This window comes from Seriola dumerili, unplaced genomic scaffold (assembly GCF_002260705.1).
Source record: "Seriola dumerili isolate Sdu_G_001 unplaced genomic scaffold, Sdu_1.0 BDQW01000025.1, whole genome shotgun sequence".
Taxonomy (NCBI): domain Eukaryota; kingdom Metazoa; phylum Chordata; class Actinopteri; order Carangiformes; family Carangidae; genus Seriola; species Seriola dumerili.
This window is the reverse complement of record NW_019174280.1, coordinates 5,326,632-5,343,041: the sequence shown is the minus strand read 5'-3', so window position 1 is coordinate 5,343,041 and position 16,410 is coordinate 5,326,632. Positions and strand designations below refer to the sequence as shown.

General features: G+C 41.0%; 1 protein-coding gene across 1 annotated transcript in view; it reads left to right on the top strand.

The window, feature by feature from the left end:
• The first annotated feature begins 7,330 nt into the window (after window positions 1-7,330).
• The window catches only part of LOC111240347 (protein FAM49A), a 35,270-nt gene continuing 26,190 nt past the window's right edge, over window positions 7,331-16,410 (top strand). Inside the window, exon 1 of the mRNA XM_022770327.1 lies at window positions 7,331-7,439. The gene's annotated coding sequence lies outside the window, so the exon portion shown is untranslated. The remainder of the gene's footprint in view (window positions 7,440-16,410) is intronic.

Genomic DNA, 16,410 nt, shown 5'->3' with positions numbered 1-16,410 from the left:
GTAGCAGCAGCTAAGTTCATAAAAAGAAGAAGAAACACCATTAGCCGATGTCCCTCCATATATCTTTCTATCAAGGAGACTGTACTTGAAGAACTTCTAAAAGTGCTAATATGCAGAACCAATTCACGACGGGGACACATGATATTAGCAATGGGGCTTTTTCTGCATGCAGAATGAAAACCTAAGGAGTGCAAAAGTGAGGATGTAATGTAATTCTATCGTCTATTTCTTCCTGCCCTCTAATTTTTTATGGTCAAGCTACACTGGCAAGTGGATGAATCAGATTCAGACACCCATTTGTGCTTCCTCGAGTATTTACAATGGAACAAAGAGAGTAGAGAATAATGGTATCAGGTCTTTCATGATGATTTCATTTGCGACAATGCCAGACAGTTTTTATGTGTGTCATCCTGTTTGCAGCCTTACAATATTCTGTCGACGAACTAGTGGGTTTATATCCATGGCACCATATGTGTGGTAAGAAGATAAATTCTCCATTGTGATGAAGTTAAGGCCTGGGTTTTTACCATCATTATAGGCGTCTAATTAAGGCATGAATCAAAATGCTCTGTGTTGCTGGACAGAGAGAAAATGATGAAGGTAGGAATGTGTGTCACAGTGTGTTAGTCCCGACTCTCTAAGCTGCTTCGGTCGTGCCAGACCTGCACTGAGCTGGAGAGACAGCAGCATCCCTCACAGGCTCTGTCTCCCCATTTCAACTTATCCTTCTGTTTCTGATCCCCTGTTTCCTCTTCTCTGTGTCATTTATCCCTTATATTTGATTCTATGCAATCCCTATCCCTCATCTCATTATTTGATTCTTCCTCTCTGTCTCTTATAGCCATTTTTCTTCTGTTCTCTTCTCACATGACACTGACAGGAGACTGAGTTGTTTACCATATCTACTGACCTCTCCCTTTACCATCTCTCTCTCTATTTCTCTTTCTCTTTCTCCCTCTCTCACTCCCTCATTGGCAGCCCTCACTCCGTCGCTCTCTCTGGCACCCAGTAGTCCCCTGCACCTCCTCAATAGTCACGCTCTGATGGTTCGGCTGATTGCATAAGAACATGATGTCAAACGGCCACTCAGTCAGTGCCAGTAGAGAGGGGTGAGGAAACACCAACACCACTGCCCGCATCAAAACAGTTGCGGGGGGGGGGGATTTGCTGGGACAGTTCCCAGTGCTGTTTGATACACATTTTTAAATGGTTCCCATAGGTTTATGGTTTATTTAACAATATGCAAGACGGTAGATTGTTTTCTGTATAACATAGTCATTTTCTGTTCAGTACATAATCCAGTCATCTTGACAATAGTTCAGAAATCGAGCCTAAATTATCCAAAAGTGAGTATTTTAATTAAGTAGTTTAAGTAGTTAAGTAGTAATTTTGATCACTTGGGGACAGCAAAAAAAGTTAGGGTCATGTTTCTGGCTAAACGTAATTTGTAATATGCACATCATATTCTGTGGTTTGATCTGTTAGGCTACTTAGTGCAAAAGAAAATATTGGGCTCTTTAGCTGCAAAATGCTCCACTATGTAAAAATGTTGAGTAGTGCAGCTTTAAAGTAGCTATTTGTAGGTTTTGTTATTGCTACATAGCCAGCATTAGCATTAACAGCTGTTTACTTACCAGTCTTACCAAGAGCTTCTGCCATCATTGCGTTTACGATACAAGACGTTATAATACACCCTCTGAGCAGCACTACTTCTTCAGGGAAGACACTACAGTGACTCGGTATCGGAAAGTGATGAGACAGACCGGCTGGACCGGGGCTAGCTTGTTAGCATGCAAACTTCAGTAAAAGAAAATGTCTGATGGATAAATAGGAAACTGCTAGCAGGTTGATTGTGCATGTACTGTATGTGTAGTATTGCTACTTCTATGATGAATTTTTGTTAATATTCTCAGCCTCATTACAGTTTTAGTCTCAATTTATTCTTATCTGTCTACTTTACATTTCTAGATTTCACTTTATTTATTTGATTCTGTAAGTGAGCTGATGCTGACTTGATGTGCCCAGTCTGAAGCAAGAAATGCAAAGTGATGAGACTTCAACACCCCTCTGGTAAAAACAACCATCAGCATTTTAAAATTAGGGTTTATACCAAAACCTTATGGGAGCTGACCAAGGATTCATGTTGATTCACACTGAATATTTCATTTATTTGTTTCATTCATTTTTTTTTTTTTGCTTAAGATCAAAATCATCAATGCATATTACCATCAGAGGATCATTTGTATTTCTTGCTTCCAGCCAGAACATACACTGGGTATACTGCAGGTACACCCTCGGACTAGACTTAAATATTCAAACACAGAGGCGATCTCCAGGGCAAACACAGACTCTTTCTCAATTTCAGTGCAGCCAATAAATGCTCATCTGCAATGCCTGAGTCCTCACTGCCCCGGTTAATGTCTGACACTAATCTGATGACAAAGCCTTGGGTGTCGGTGCACAATAGCTTAAGAATGCTGTGGGTTTAGGTGTTTACTCTCCTTTATGAATGATTTGTGTATGTTTTTTCCTCCTTTCTGTCTGCACTAATCAGTCAGTACCCCCCTGGCTGCTGCTGCTGCTATATTTTTTGACATGTCTCTGCACCAATAATTCCACCGTGAACTTTCTGCCATCGATCAGGGCACAAAAGGAGACATTGTTGCCATCAATAACCTAGGAATCCTTTGCAGAGAACTACCCAGTCCTACTGGGGATGCAGTTTCCACAGACAGATCAGTGTGCAAAAGGTGGAGAAGAGGGGGAAAGACAGAGAAACATAGAGATGCACATATGCGACTAACAGCAAGCTGCATCAAACCGCTATCAGCGCAGCAAAGCTCTGGAGGCAGCAGCTTTGATAATGATCCAGTGAGCTGCAAAGCAACAGCCAGAAAAGGATGAGACAGGGAGACAGGGAAGAGTCGAAGGGGGTTATGACCAAGTAAATTAGATCAAAATGCCCAGAAAGGTCCAACAAGTGCTTCAAAGTCTGGCAAGAGCCTGGCAGATCTGAGGAAGGCTGTATACTGTTTACTGTCAAGATGCATGCGTGTCTTTGTGTGTGTTTGACTGCACAGCATGCTTGCAGAACAGAAGCCAATTAGCGTGACAACACTGCGAGGCCCATGGGTGTTGCAGAGCAGCGGAGCACTTAGGCGCCGCCGTCTCCTTTTAGGGCAGCTGAAATTCAAACAGCATTTCATTTCAAGACCCCTCAGAGAGCTGTGAACTTGAAACATGGTGAAGCCTTTTTTGTGATGTTTCCCAAACAGTCTGGCAGACAGCCTGCAGACGAGGTCAGACTGGGTGGATTTAAGAGTCTCAAACAGGCAACCATGAGCAACCTGGACCAAGCAAGGGGGCATCCGACAAGGGCAGCAGCTGGTTTCACTTGCTTTTTTAAGCTGGTACATCCCTCCCTGTGGTAGTTTTTTTTTTTTTTTTTTTTTTTTTACAAATATGAAACACTTGAAAGTGCAAACAAAGCGGAGCAGTTTAGTCGAGTGTCACCAGACCAGAGAAAACTAGGGGGGGCGGATTTGATTCGTTTTGTCCTTTCTGCTCAACTTGCAGCCCACCACGCAGAACCTGGTGTTTCCACAACCGGGGCAAACAGAGGGCTGACATTTGGACACTTCGCAGTGCGGAGAGGTTGTGAAGAAGTAGAAATCACACTTCAATGCACCTGGTCCACTGGGCAACAAAAAGCCTTTTCATCAGGCAGCAGGCCAGTGACATTTAGAATCCATGTATATTCACATCTGTTCTGGCAGCATTTAGATTCCTACCCACAAAAATGGAAATGTTGACATATCATTTAACATTTTCGCTGCCTCTGTTCTTAAACCAACGTGTTTGGAAAGATGTGAAAACAGGTGAAAGGGAAAATGAGTGAGAATCAAACCAATTAACAAGCTTGGACACACTATTTTAGGCTTAACGTTAACGGATCAAATATATTTTTGCCCTTTTTTATATTGTGTATTTTTGCACAGCCAGAATAATCCAAACAAGTCCATGCAGCCGTTAGCAACAGTAGCCTGGAACCCGGCCAAGTATGGACATCAAGAGATGAAAGAGTAGAAACTCTTGTTCTGCTCTGCACAGCGCCAACGGCAAACAGAGAGGAGCGCACTAACATGGCATTTGTTTTTGTATTTGTTTTCACCTCCGGGGCCTGAATGTTGATATTGGTATATTTATTTTTTTATGCTCACATTATGCATGAGAAGAAACAGCAGCCAGTTGCATTACATCACCACATTATGCTCATTTTCAGTCCCCATCCTGAGCTGAGAGCAGGTTCTGTAGGACATGGATGAGAGAGCAGCCAAGAACATTTGTAGAGAAAGTACCTGTAAAACGTTTTTTAAAATGCACAAAGTATCTTCAACACAGCTGAATTAGCTGTTGTGCATCACCCATTAAAGTAAAGATTATGTACATTATGTTAAATTCAGTTGATATCGGTGCACATACAGCTGGAGTCAGCTGAGTCAGCAGTGTGGTGAGCTACTGCCACCCAGAGGCTGGAGATTTTTGTGCCTGCATTAGAAAAACGTTTGTATTTGCAAGCCAAACTGGAAACCATTGAAACCACCAGTGACATTTGCATGCATAACTGACCTTAAACAAGACCTCTTTGTTTGATGCTATGTTTAAATATGCAAGATTGTAGTCTTTTTTCCAGATTGAAGATGTTTCATTACAGTATTTCATCTTGTACATGTATATAAAAATTGTTCTGCAGACTTTGCAGGGAGAGATGGAAGGATACAGATAATACTTGTTATTCTCTAATTTATGGCAGTGGAGGCTTTGGTTTTCTTTACTCATTACTGTTTGGTTGTAGATTGTTATGGAATTTTACAAGGATTAAATTATTGGCCAAAAAGTTAAATTGTCATACTGTTTTCAACAACTGAACATGAATGTGTTCCATTGTCATCAAATGTGCCTCACAAAACAAGTAAATAGTGTAAAAGCTACATGAGATCTTTAAGCTTCCAAAAAAAAAAAAAAAAAAGAAAATTTGTATAAAACAATTCATAAGACGGTAAGAGTATTTTCATTTTGGATCATATATATTATACATACATACATATATATATATATGCACACTTAGGTTTTTAGAACAATATGCCTTCACTTTTTTCTGCATTTTATTTTGTAATTTCCAGTGTTTCCAGTTGAAAATTTCTTCTGTATTTGTTCAGCATTTTAAGAGGGTCAAACTTTATCTTTGCACTATAGATTAAAAACCCCCAGTTTAGCCACAGGAAAGTTTCATCTCATCTGTTTCATAGTTATTGTTGTACAAAGCCTGTGCAGCAAATGGGCCATCTAGTGCAATCACTATACATCCTGTACACAAAGTGTGAGTTTGAGGCTGCAGGAGTGATCTTTGTTGTGAATGGCCTGTACAGTGCACTATGAACATCATTATACTAGAACAGTTATAGCCACACTACTAGAAATCACCACCAGGTGTCACTTTTGGACAATTTTACACAATTGGCCAATCTGTAAAACTATTTACACATAATCTGTGACAAAGTGTTAATTTCTAAAGGGAAAGTTAGAATTTTCCACTTTTTAGCCTCATAGCAGGAAGGTCAAAGGTCAGCCCTGCAGCAATAAACAAATGAATGTGCTGCTGCTCAAAGACACTTCAGCAGCATTTATGTGTCTCTTCCGTCAAACATACAGCCACTGCTTTCCAAAGCACTGGCAGTGTCATCAAATGTCAAAATATAAACACCAGGACCAACACCTTCAGTAAGATGTGTGCTAAGGTTTCTTATGAGTTTATGCCTAGTTATCTGCTGAACAGAGAGCGGAAATGACTGTTGTATCACGTACGTTTCTGTTGAACGTATGTGATACAACTTTTAAGTTAGTGTATTTAAGTAAAGGGTGTAAATCAGAAAGTTTGTTTGAGAACTGACCTATTTACAGCATTGGCTCAAGTTTCAGAATGACATAATTGACATGAGCTAACACATCAGTGGACGATGGCTGGACAGTGTAATAAACATGTTTCTTGTGTGCGTGGGTGTGCACAGTTTTACTGCAAATGAAACGTAATTCTGTGACAGCCATCAGATATGGTAGTGGTAGGCGTGGATGTACTCTGACCCCCATCATCTAACCTAATTGGCCCTTACAGTCCTGAAGAGGTATATTTACCCTGTACATAACTCTGATTACACTGCCGACAACAATGAGCTTCAAACTCTTCCCACAGTCACAGACTCTAGGTTCCAGCATGCTTTATGGCAACCTGGCATCAGTGAGCTACATATGGCCTTGTATTGAAAAAGCTGTATGTTTTGATTGTGGAGCCTTGACATTTTTAAAGGCTGTGTGTGTGTGTGTGTGTGTGTGTGTGTGTATGTGTGTGTGTGTTGTTCCTGTTGCTTTGCATTGCAGCCCTCAGGGCCAAGAATGCAGGACCCCATTCTCTAGACCCACTAATGTTCAAACATGCCTTTGACTTCATCCATCAATCTTAATGCTGGCTCAGACCAGCCGTTACAAGCAGGAAGTTTGCTAAGATGTAAATTGCAGTTTGAATCCAGACATGGATATGAATGCAATGTGGGCAAAAGAAAAGCATTGGTTGGATAAGATAGCGTAAATGCTCCTGCTTCAAAATATCTTACACTTACTTTTTTTCCTATAAAATGTGATTGGAAATATTTAATTTTCTCTCAAGGGTGGCATCGAACAAAAAACACTTCACTTTACTATCATATATGGCAAAGAAAGAAGGAATTCCTCAGTTAATCAGTCTTCAGAAAAGCTGCTGATTCATTTTCTCAGTCCACTTACAGACTATTTTATATGATAGTATAAATGAAAGACTGGCAAGGGTAAGATGAGGCTTATATAGAAATGTAATTTGCAGAAATCCACAAAAAAAACTACAATTTTCATATTCTAAAGGTGGTCATTACATTATATATTGGTTATATTATATTGGTCTGAGAAATGAGTGTTTTAATCTTTGAAGAAATATTTACGTTTACTATGTTAAATTACAGCACCAAATCCTTCTAAAACTTCGATTACTCGTTGTTTTTTCATCATAAATTTCAGCTCTAATTGAATTTTGAGACATAAAATCTTTGCCACGCACTGACGAGAGGAAATAATGTGACGCATTACTCTTGGACAGAGAAAATGACAATAACTGATTTAATTGGCTTATTTCGCACTGTCCCTAATATTGACCAATTAAAAACGTGACTGGGCGGGGCTTGAAGCTGGACTTTTTTTTCTTCCTTTTTCTGGTGGCAGAGGGAGGGGTGCTGAGAGTGTTGTTGTCTGTGGCTGCTGGGGACAGACAGAGCTGCCAAGGTCGGTGAAAGTACTTCTCTGACCAAGACTTCGGTTGTTACCTCCTGAAAAGCACTACCCCAAGAGACAAACTGGTGAGTTTTTGGCTTTAACTAACTTTTATTCTTGTTTACTAGGGGCTAAGTTGACTTCTCTTCGCCTGGTGTCGTGCCAAATTGTCAATTCCCCGTCAATTCAGTGACTGTCAAACGAGTTCACATGGGACGAGATGCCGGGGAGGAAGCGCTAACTTGCTAGCTAACATTAGCGGCTTTTTTGCGCTGAAAATAGTTATGTGGGAGTGTTAAATCCTTGTGCAAGTGTGAGAGGACTTTTACACAGGGCACAGTTTTCTGTTGATGTACTACCCTCTCCAGGTTTTTGCCTGACAGCAGTGCTGGCTAACAGGCGGAGGGGTTAGCCAGCAAACTTAGCTTGCAAGTAGCATCCAAATTCTTGCTACATTTTATTTGAATTTTCCCCGTTGTCAACGTCCCAAATAATATCGTTACTGCTTTATTTTGATTCTCAATTGCTTGAATGAGTGAGTCAGGGGAGTGAAATGCTTAAGGACCCCGGTTTGTTAAAAGTGAGGTCAATTTTACAACTTTTCATCCGCAATCACTGCGTTTTCACAACAGTGTAAACTCCACCACAAACCGACAGCAGTGTGCTGTACATCAACAAGCAGGTGGTTGCAGCGTAATGTGAATTATTTCCTTTCTAGCGGCGCTCTCGTGTAAATTTCTCAACCTGTTTAACCTGTAGAAGAGTCCTGATATTCTGGCTCAGTTAAATGTTTCTGGGTCTCTCAGACCAAACAACAGCAGCTGTTTCCTTCGCTTCTCCTGACATGAGCTGCCAGCGAATGACTCTATTCTGCCCCATGGGATGTTACTGGAGTACATACCTCATCATATCCAACAACAGCACTACATGATTACTCATGGTTGATTCAGTCCAGTACTTTAAGTCATTGCAGTATTGAGGTATAGGTGGTGGGGGGCTATACTTTCAGGGATGTTGTTGATTGTTCAAGAAATGAGTCAGGACTGAGGACTTTCAAAAAATTTAGACCAAAGACTGAACTGTGGGAGCCAGTTAACTATCCAATGCAAAAGTGCTGGGACTCAAAATTAGTATGTTTATCAGACACATTTTAATTTTTGTAAGTTGTGAGAGGAATGTGCTTTATTGCGCCTCCTATTGCACTGAAATGGCGCTCTTTTGTTGGAGAAGACATACAGCAACAGCTGCAGACCTCAACAACAGTGTGTGTGTGCGTGCACACGTGTGTATATGCGTTTTGTTTCAGTTGGTATGCCAGGCTGTAATTGCAGCATTTCAGGAATGCTGGTCGAATACTGTGACTTAAAACATAGTGGACAATGGCTGCTGTGGATGAACCTGGTCTCTGTTGGAAGAAGTTGAAATGTTTTGCATGTTCTTTGCATGGCCTGGCCTAGCTGTGTGCCTCAGTGTTCACTTTTACACAGTGGTGACAAGTTCGGGCACGCAGGGCTTTATATGGCCCCAAAAGCAGGTGCCGAGTCATTACTATAAGCAGCAAGATATAAAAAGAATCACATATGATGTGGCACAAACAAAGTCTTGCTCTGTTTGACTCTATAGAGGTATTAAACTTTTGTTTTCAAATGTCTGGCCAGCATAAGATGCACCACACATTCTCCAAACTTGTAGAAGAAGGACCCCTATGTAGCACCATCACCATGCCAGTGTTTATATGGATGAATATTGCTTTGGTGACTAGTCAGTGTATTGCTTTAGAACATCCCAGTGATGGGACCTATGTCCCTGCAGACTTGGTTTGGCAATAATTATAATATCCAACTGATAACTTTCTTTTGTTGCGAGTGTGCAGCTAATGTAAACTGGCTAATCAGTTCTTGTTGGGTTTAGTGTGGTCCTTGTGAACCATGAAAAGGGTTCATATGCTGTGCAAATGCAACATGGTGCAGCAAATGGGAGGACACTGAAAAGAGCAAAGAACATGTCAGACTTTACAAATGTATCTTGGCTGAGGCTGAATGTACTGTGTTTGTGTGGCTGAAACTCTGCTCGACCATCGCCCTGGCAGAGCAGTGGCTGTTAAATCGCAGTAGTAATGTCACGTAATTTTGTTCTCTCACTGTTCAGTCTTCGTGTGTGTGACAGAAAAACAGGATATGGCATCTCACACCCTAAATAACAGTGGCATTTTTTCAAATTGTGGTTTTTAACCTGCTGCTGCATTACAGGTTGCCTGAGGCGAGCACGTGGGTAACCCTTTGTGCTGCATCGCACTCTTTCTTTTGCATTTATTTAGCTCTACTAGGCTGTTACAGCAAGAACACTGCCGCAGTGTCTGAGGGAAATACAAAAAAGGAATGAGTCCATGAATACCAACCACAGTAAACATGTGGAAGATGTTTAGCCTTATTATTTACAGTATATGATAATGGGCCAACCAGATATAAAGTTTTACCTCTGCAGCCTTCACAATAACCAAACCAGGACTAAAATATGTACGGTCAAATCTAAAGCAAAATTACACAGCATCATCTTTTGGTTGAGTATGGTGATCAAAGAAATACAGGATCTACCTTAACCACGCTTAGCAAACTGGCATTGATGCTACCTTGTGATGTGTGAAATATGATGACCATAGCCATTACAGTCCTATTACAAAGAGGCTTCCAGCCGCTGAAATGTGCTGCTTTAAACGCTCACCAGACCGGATGGAGGTAATGTGATATTTGCCGTTTAGCTGTTCTCAAACTCCAAATGAAACTGCTTGCAGCAGCGGTTTTTGATTGCTGGAGTCCAGCTATGAATCACAAGTTGCTTTGTGACACTAAATAAGAAATCCCAAAGGATTTCCTTCCAGCGCTGCACTGGTGCCAAGTCTGATATCTTACTGAGGTTTTAGCTGAACCAGCAGTTTGAAGCTTTCTTATATTATTATTTCACTGTTGATGTTGGTGAAGGTTAGCCTGCAGTACTGCAAGACTGTCTCTTGTGCATTCAAGCACACATTTGTTTGTGTGTGTCAGATGTTGGCTGAATATATAGTTCCTCCTCCTGTGCTCATTCAACAGCATGACAAATAAAAATGCCAGTGTTGCATCAAGAGAAAACTATACAGGTGGTTACAGTATAAACAGATATTTGTTATTTTTAAGTACAACCAGGTATGACAAATGTTAAATGGATATGACCCATACAAAATCATTGTCTCCATTGTCTCTAATCATCTTGATTGTTCTCATTTATCAGTTCATGTTTGTGCATTTCCTTTCAAGAGAAGCTGAATACGCTTATCACACTTGTTAAAGTTATTATTTCATTCAGACAGAACAAAGTGGCTGAGAAGTCCTACAGTTCCACAGCTCCACAGCTCCTGGCTCTTAGTGCTTGGCTGTCCTCCTGTTATCAACGACTAATCATCCAGTGAACCACCAGCCACCGCTGACTCAGCCAATGCTGCCATCTGGGCTGGAACTGAAAACACAGCAGACTTCTCACTGGCTCTAGACCCTCAGATGCTCAGCTAACAGATTGTTTGTGTGTCTGTGTGTATGTGTGCATGTGCCTGCATGCGTGTGACAGTGGAAAAAGTGAAAGAGAACTTCAGAGAGCAATAAAGTGTAGACAGTACTAAAGATAAGTCTAAAGAGAGTTAAAAAAAAATTAAAATAATATCATAAATACCCAGTTTTTCAAATAATATTTTTGCAACAATATCCAAGTGTTTAATTTCACTCAGAGGGTTTTGTCAGTATTGACACAATTGGGGGGAAAAAAAGTGGTAGAAAACTGTTTTCTTGATCAAACCATTAAACGCTCTGCTCACCAGACTAGTCGGCTGTTCAGGGTAAAGTTGGCTATATCTGTGTTGCAGTGTACTAATAAGAATGGACCCACCTGATATGGCACACACACTTTATCTTTTTAAAGTTTGTTTCATAATATGTGTACCCAGGACTCTCTGGAAAGCAGTATTAATAATAAGTGGATTATTTTGGTCAGTAAACTAAACTGCGCATGTGAGTAAAAACACTAAAATAATGTGCATATAAAAGCAGCAGCCCAACTCTGCTGCTTGTTTCTAAATATTTACCATGCATTTATATAAACAGTGAAGTCCCAAGCTCTTTCTCTGGTGGAGCATTGGAGTAGCACACCAAAACACAATTAAACTTAACACGCAGCAAATAAGGCCTGCAATTGTTTTGATAATTGACTTATTTTCTGTCACTAATCAATTTACGGACTAATGGTGTCAGCTCTACAAATGTGTCTCTCCTCCATTCTAATTGAAATAAAAGTTTGGTGTTAATGGAGCTTGAGGAAGAGATCTAACCAGTCACAAGCTAAAACACGTGTATTGTTGGAGAAAGGCTGTGTGAGACATTTTGACACGTTCCATGTGCTGATATTGTGCATGCTGGTTTACTGTCACACTGTCATGACTTACAGGGACACTTGAATACAACAGTCATTGTAAATATTATTAGTTGTACAAGTACTTTTCCTTCTGTGACATGTCAACATGTCTGCTGTGAAAAAGGCCTATGAATCAAAATGATAATTTCAGCTGTAATTGTGTACCCACTTACACAAGGAGCCTTTTCTGTCTCCCAGTTTGGCAAAGCAGGATTAATAAATCTCAGCTGTTAGAACGGCTTATCTCTTAAAAGATTAAAGTGTTCCAACTCTTAAGCCACCAGTGTTCAATATTCACCAGGAGTAATGTTTTCTGGTCAATTTTTTTTATTCATTTTTGGCCCTCCACAATCACCTATTATTTTAATACTCTCAGGAAATGAGTTGTGTGTGTGGCCGACCATGGCTGCGTCGCAGTAAAACAAAGTGCGCATTAAACTGTCCGCTCCCAAGTTCCTGTTTTACCCGCAAACTACCTGTCTGCCTGTCTTTTTATCTGTCTGTCTGCCTGTGAGAATAAGTGTGTGACGAGCTGCGCTGCCTTATGACCCTGCACACTTCCCGCTCACGTTTCACTTTTTATACTCACATCCTGTCAGCGGGACAACAGCTCTCTGTGAGTCTGTTTGCTGTGCACTTTCAGTATGCTCTCGCTGGCTAGTGTAGTGCTGAGGTTGAGCTTGTAATTGTCAGTTCTCTTATGTTTATTATCCCTCAGTTGCTCCAATATTACTGTAAGTTTGAGTTTTTCTTTGGTTTGTCGTAATGTTGTTTGCTCATGTAACAACAGACTCCCCACGTGAGTCATTAAAGTTTTATTTTATGGTAGGAGACTTTTTTTTTTTTTTTTTGGTTAACTAAAGGCTCCAACTTTCGAACCACGTAGCGTCCGTGTGCTAATGTACAGCAGTTTTCAAGGATGTTATTTTTTCATGATTTAATTTTATTTTATTAACTTAAATTATTATCGTGATGACAAATGTTTGTCACTCCTTTTTGTACGACTTCTATTTTGTCCTTACTTAACCCTGTGAGGTTTAACACTGCCTCATGTCAGCATGTTGTTTTTGAAACCTAAGTGGTGGTACGACGGGGTCATCTAAAATGCACGCCATCTGTCCTATCGATTTTGTGCAAACTACTTTCAACAACGGGCTTCTTTGCTTTGGCCGTTTATTTATGCACAAATGCCCAAAGCATCATACTTTCTAGGCCACTGGAAAATTGGAAAGCCTTGGAAAATGTGTTACAGTAAAAAGCTAAGTTGAAAGCTATGAAAGTATAAGATAAAAGAAAAAAACTCAGATTTAATAATTCTCATCTTTTCAGTCTTTGTCATATTTGTGATCATATTTATTCTTAGTCTATATTTATTGGCAAATGGCAAATTTCTGCTGTGTGAGTCAATTTCTATTTTATGTAGTGAAATTACCTGCAAGCCAGTTTCTCTTGCTACACATGTCACTACTGCCCGATCAGTGTGTTTGAAAGCAAATTCAATTGGAAAAATGTTTATGATACAAATATGAAACAATATGCATCATAGACTTGAATATATAAATCATTATAATATTTAAGTTTCACAGAGAATAGTGAGTTAGCTGTTTTCTGCCACTCCACCTGTTTTTTCTGCATTTCCACAGCTGGCCGGAGGATCTTGGCGTTTTGCAACTCAGCAGCGCGCTCACTGATCTCAGCAGGTGCAGGAACCCGGAGATTTACAGCTGTTTATTGTTCATGACAAGCTTAACGGTCTGTGAGAGCAGAAATATTAGGATGTTGAGGAGAACAGCCGTCACCCTCTGGTAAGGAGGGTGTATCAGCACAAAAACCAGTGGAAGGACCAAAACAACAGCAGCTCTGTCAGGGCAGGGCACTGAGTGTGTCCAAACTGATTTAATGTCCGAGTGCTGCAGAGTAATGGCTTAAATCCTGATCCTGATTACTGTATGCTGGGATTATGATGATTAATGCTGATTATTAGACTTGATAATTTGATTATGTAATTATTTGGAGGTCCAAAGCGTGCTGCCAGAAAAATAGATTTTTTTTCTCTTGCATACATGCTGCAGTTCTACCATTTTGCATGGTTAAATAATTTTACAGCCTTTGTGTGTAAAAGTATAAATGGTCAGAAACTGGTCACGTCTCAATTTGGCAAAGGTTGACGTGTGTGTCCCGCTTGTGCTTTGTGCAGTCCCCTTTATCTGTGGATATGAGATGCAAAGTACAGGTAACAAAGTGAAAGCATTGTAAGGAGAAAAAAAAAACTGTTTGGCCTAGATATGTTGCAGGACCAACTGAGCGAGTGCACTTGATCTGAGCCTCAGTTGACAAACTTGTCTGATGACAGAGGCCAAAGGCCTGCATGCTCTGTAAAGGTCAAGTATCGTCTGCAAGGCCATTCTGAAGTGATTAGCGCTGATGCTTCACAGTAGAGCCAGCGCTCACTAAAAGCCATAAATAGGTTTGTTTTCATAAGGAAACCCCTGTGCCCCACTCCCTGTGTTTGTGTAAGCTGTTTTTGCAGAAATTAGTCAGAGACCATCTCTCTCTCTCTCTCTCTCTCTCTCTCTCTCTCTCTCTCTCTCTCTCTCTCTCTCTCTCTCTCTCAGCTGTGAACAATAAGCTCAGCAGTTTGTATCATGAAGCTCAGTGTATAGAAGGATTAACTGTCCATGGTTTGCTTTAAAGATGGACAATATTAGCAATATCAAATATCCCAATATTGCCAATCATGTGAATGTAATGATAAAGCAGGTCATTTTTTATTTCAATTCATTGAGCTAGAATATAGAATTAAAGGAAGACACTTCCTAGCTTTCTCACTAAAGTGTGAGAAACTGAAAATGACAGTTTGTGGTTTTACGGTATCTGCCAGAATGTTCACATGGTAATTAGTGAGCTTTTAGAGGTACTGGTATGTGGATAGTATTACTCTTTCCAATCTTTATGCTAAGCTAACCAGCTGCTGGCTGTAGCTTCATATTCAATTGACAGATATGAAAGGGTTCTCAATATTTTCATCTTACACAAAAGCAAAAAGCTTATTTCTCAAAATGCCAAACTATTCCTTTTTAGGTTTATCCACGTTAGACTCATTTATACTACAGTGTTGACACATGATGCTTGTTGACAGATGTGGACACCATTCATGATAAGTTGTTATTATATTACTTTGTAGTCCTCTTGGACTCTCAACAGTGCCCTTGTAACGTAGTGGCAGCGTGGTCATAACAAATTGAATGGTACACAGACCTCCGCACAGTCTTGTGTACACCCTCTGATGAGGAAATTACGTCACTTGGACCCTACTGGAGCCTCATGTATTCGAGGATGCGGAAAGTATAAAACACAACCAAAGTGCTGCCCTTTCGCCATTTGAATAAACGCATTTATCAAATGACTTCTGGTCTTAAAACATCAAAGCAGACTTAAATTATTGAGCAACAAGTCAGAGCATTTGCTGATGTTGGCATTCTTCAGGTAACCCCAGCAGTTGCACCTCTGTCTGTTTGATTATATTGTTTAGAATAATCTTGCTGCCAAGGTCTTGGTAGTTTCGGTTGGCGTAGCTTACCAGACCTCCACCCAGCAGAGAAGGAGCCTGTAGTGGTGTAAATCGCTTGATGCTCTCACATACACACTGGTTTCAAACAAGTCAGTCACACACAGACATGGTTCCCTTTGTATCTGTGCTGCTGACATGCAGGCCTTGGCAGAACAGAAGTGGCATTGAGCAGAGATGTAGGAGGAATTTCTACGCCTGGAGTCCCACTCTGCGCAGCAATGGCTGCTAGTAGCCAGACAGCCACTCTGCCTCCTCCTCCTCTCCAAATACCAAACGCCCTCCTTTACTTTCCTATTTGCTTTTGCCTTGATTTCTCTTCTCTTCCTTCCATTGTTCTTTTCATGCGCTCTTATGTGCCTTGGCAGTCTCTCGCTCTCTCTATCCCACTTTCTCTTTCTCAGCATTGACAGGAGCCTCTGTGAGTTGTTTACTACGTCCACTGACCACCACCCCCTCCTCCTCCACTCCCTGAGCAGAAAAAAATGAACTCTGTGAGTTTTTGTCTCTGTTGCCATTATCAGCGTCCCTCTCCCTCTCTCTGCACCAGAGGCCAGATGTGGAGGAGGGATAGTGGCGAGTTTGTAATGAGCAAGTGTAAAATTAGGCTGCAGGCCCAGCTGGCTGAACCAGAGGGCACACAGAGCCAGCAGCTGAACAGAGCTGAGTACTGCTGCAGAGGAGGAGACTCACTGCTGTGCTTTAGTATCACTGACTCGTGTGTGTGTGTGTGTGTGTGTGTGTGTGTGTGTGTGGTGGGGGGGGGGGGTGTTCTGAGCCAGAGCATTTCAGTGAGCATCAGGAGTACTTAAAAATTAACTGTGCTTGATGTGCGACTCCTCACTGACAAAGAGTTCTTCATTGTGCACAGAGCGTTTAGAGAACAGTTAGTAGACCAAAACAGTTGAATCCTGTGCTGGTATGTGAAGTAGACTGTAAGAGGCAAGGATAAAGGGCATCAGTGATACAGCAGAGGGAAGCAAGGCTGCCATTGTGGTGGTGCTGGGTAGGTTTCCTCCCTCTCCACACCCAGCCCACCCTCTGCCCTGCCT